The sequence below is a fragment of the Theropithecus gelada genome, chromosome 7b (genome assembly GCF_003255815.1).
Source record: "Theropithecus gelada isolate Dixy chromosome 7b, Tgel_1.0, whole genome shotgun sequence".
In the NCBI taxonomy this organism is placed as follows: Eukaryota; Metazoa; Chordata; class Mammalia; order Primates; family Cercopithecidae; genus Theropithecus; species Theropithecus gelada.
In genome coordinates, this window is record NC_037675.1 from 37,444,509 (window position 1) to 37,447,667 (window position 3,159).

At 42.6% G+C, this 3,159-nt stretch overlaps 1 non-coding gene across 1 annotated transcript; it reads left to right on the forward strand.

The window, feature by feature from the left end:
• The first annotated feature begins 1,536 nt into the window (after positions 1–1,536).
• Positions 1,537–1,597, forward strand: LOC112629536. The gene has a single exon (XR_003120639.1). It is a non-coding gene; the product is annotated as a U7 small nuclear RNA (small nuclear RNA).
• Positions 1,598–3,159: the final 1,562 nt, after the last annotated feature.

Here is a 3,159-nt window from a genome sequence, read left to right on the forward strand (position 1 = left end):
CTAGTACATTGGGCCAACCAAAAATCAATACCTCAAGATTCAATTCAAACCCTTTTGTCCTGGGGAGTCCCCTGCCCACCCTCTACCACAGTAACCTCTTGTCCCTATAAACTGTAGCTCCCCTTTGGACTGACCTAGACAGACCAAGCTTCAAAATACCTGCCATAGGCTGGGTGTGGTGGCACATACCTGTAATCCCAGCACTTTGGGAGGCCAAGACGTGGGGGATCACTTGAGGTCAGGAGTTCGAGACCAGCCTGGCCAGCATGGCAAAACCCCATCTCTACTAAAATTACAAAAATTAGCCAGGTGTGGTGGCACATGCCTGTAATCCCAGCTACTCAGGAGGTTGTGGCAGGAGCGTCACTTGAACCCAAGAGGCAGAGGCTGCAGTGAGCTGAGATTATACCACTGCACTCCACACTGCAGCCTGGGTGACAGAGAGAGACTCCGTCTCAAAAAATAAAAACGAACAACAAAATACCTGCCATGCCCACATCCCACTTTGGGAGAACTGCCCTCTCTGTAGCCCTGCCCTATGTAGATCAGCCCTTTGTAAATACTGTGATATCCTCACAGCTGATGGACCAGGAGTGGTACCTGAAGCAAGGGTGGCCAACCCATAGGCCAGTGCCCTATGATGTGCCCTAGCTTGAAAAGATGAACTGGGTCCATCAGATTCTCTTTCTCTTTCTCTTTCTCTCTTTCTTGGAAATTTCTAGGAAGAAGCACTGTTTCTTCAATTGATTCATACTGTTTGTATGAGTCAATTGTCAGGAGCTGCTATCACTGAGGAAAGGGCCCTAACTCAAGAGTCTATGTGGGCCATGAGAGTGATGGGGAGACCAGCAGTGTCACACAGGTAGCATGTGGACTGGACTCCTCTCCTCTATTGCTTCACCAGTCCATGGAAACACTGCCAGTAGTATCGGGGGACCCCAAGGAGAAAGAAGCACAGAAAGAAAACAGGGCACCAGGAGAACTGAGCAGCAGAGAGTGAGCCCTATACGTAGAGACGACACTTGTCCCTGATCTGCCTCCAAAGAGCCTCCCAAACCCAAATGTGACAGGGCTTTATTGTACTGTACTGACCTACAGAGGAAAAAGTAGACTGAAGGGGTAAGCTGTTTCCTAGTTCTGCTTCCACCAATTTCAAACCCCGTGGCCACAGGCAAGTGTTTCTGGAGCACTTTTCTGATCTGTAAAATGGAGGTTCTAGTTTGTTCTCTACTTTAAGACCTGTTCAGTGATTAATTAACTGTATTGTCCTCGGACAAGTCATTTGGCCTCTATGAGGCCAGTTCCTGCAATTTTAAAATAGAATCAATAAATTTCACTTTGCAAAGAGGTGCAGTAATCAACATAATATATATAGAAAGTGTCTTGTACTATGACTTCTTTTTCCAAACATTGCAAAAATCATAGAAGACATTTTTGTTGGTATCTATAGTTATAAATATGTATATATAGCATATTGATTATCATTATTCTAAAATCTTACTGAAGTCTGCTGATTTGATGTTACTTAAATCTTATACCAGTTACAGCTCTTCTAGAATTTGTCCAGCAGTTCTCCTGGATTTTACAGGAAAACCCCACACAGCAAAAAACAAACAAACAAAAAAGCCCACCTTACACCTACTTTTATACTATTCTGTAACTGAAGAATTATCATTACAGTTGAGCAGTCTCAAACAAGGGATTGCTATACTTCTAAAAACCATTTATCACTTGCTTTTTATTGCAACACTTTGAAATCCTTCTGCAGGCTATAAATCAGTGCTCTTTTTTTCTGCTTACTACCTACTATTTCAGTTTTACTATTAATAATAGCTTTAAAACCCTTATAATAGCTGTGGAACAATTTTTCTGAAACTGCTTATTATATGATTTCCATTAGTAACAGCTGATTTTTTTTCTAATCCTTTTGGACATCTAGAACTCTGAGAGTCCCTGAAGTCTGGGGACTCTTGACCTTTCTCTTTCCCACCATCCAATCAATTATCAAGACCTGTTTTGCCTGTTTTAAAAATATCCCTAAATGAGTGCACCGCTATTAACCTAGGCCCAGACCACCAGTACCTCTCACTTGAATGATTACAGCGGTTCCCTAACTGGTCTCCCTACACTCAGTCTCTCGTGACGGTGCTCTGGATATGCCAGTGAGTAACACAGGCAAGGTATGAATTTCCAATGCCATGGAGCTTTTTTATACTAGTGAGAGAAAGACAAAAAGGGGTTCCTCAAGAAAACCTCAACTTGCAAATTGTCATGAGTGCTATATAGGAAATTAGCAAAATGCTGAAATAGAGAATATGGGGAGACGGCATTGTAATTATGAGGTGGTCAGGGAGGACCTCTCTAAGGAGGCGACTTTCAAGGTAAGACTACAAGAGTAAGAATGAGTCAACCAAGTGAAGAGTATGAGCACTGCAGGCAGATGCAAAGGACCCAGGAAGAAAGGCATGTCTTTTTGACTCTAAGAGAAGCCAACCTATTCTCTATGGCAATGAGCAGGGTCAGCACCTCTCCACCCTCCAGCACAGACAACTAAAGTGTGGAAATGAGAAGAAGCATCCTACCTAGATGGATGAATGCCTTTTCTACAATATAAATGTGATTAGGTACTTAAAGAGCTTCATGATTTCCCATAACCCTTAAATGTTCAAGCAATTTAATTTGTAAGAACCTTCACACTCAGGTCCCTACCACTTTCCCACCCTTATCCATACCCATTTTCCTTGTCACCTTGCAATGATCACCTTTTGGTTCCTTGAATGCACCATGCTTTTCTGTGTTCAGTACTTGCCTCCTCTGTCCCACTGACTGAACATGATTCCCCTTGCCTTCATTGATGGATCCTTTCTCACTTCACCTTTGAAGCCTCAGCTTAAACATCACTTCTTTCAACAATGCCTCTCATAGCACTGTGTGTCTAATTCCAGTCATGAATTAACTTCAGATCTCTGGGAAGGAACTTCATCGTGTCTTATTACGACTGCCCCTGGTGTGATTAGCATTATATTCATCAACTATTCTTTGGCCGAGGATCCCAAACTGCTCTATGACCAACTCATTGTTTTTAAAACCCTTTTAGAATGCACAGATGAAGTACACTGTACCTTGCCATTACAATATTGAGAATGGCGTGTCTATCTA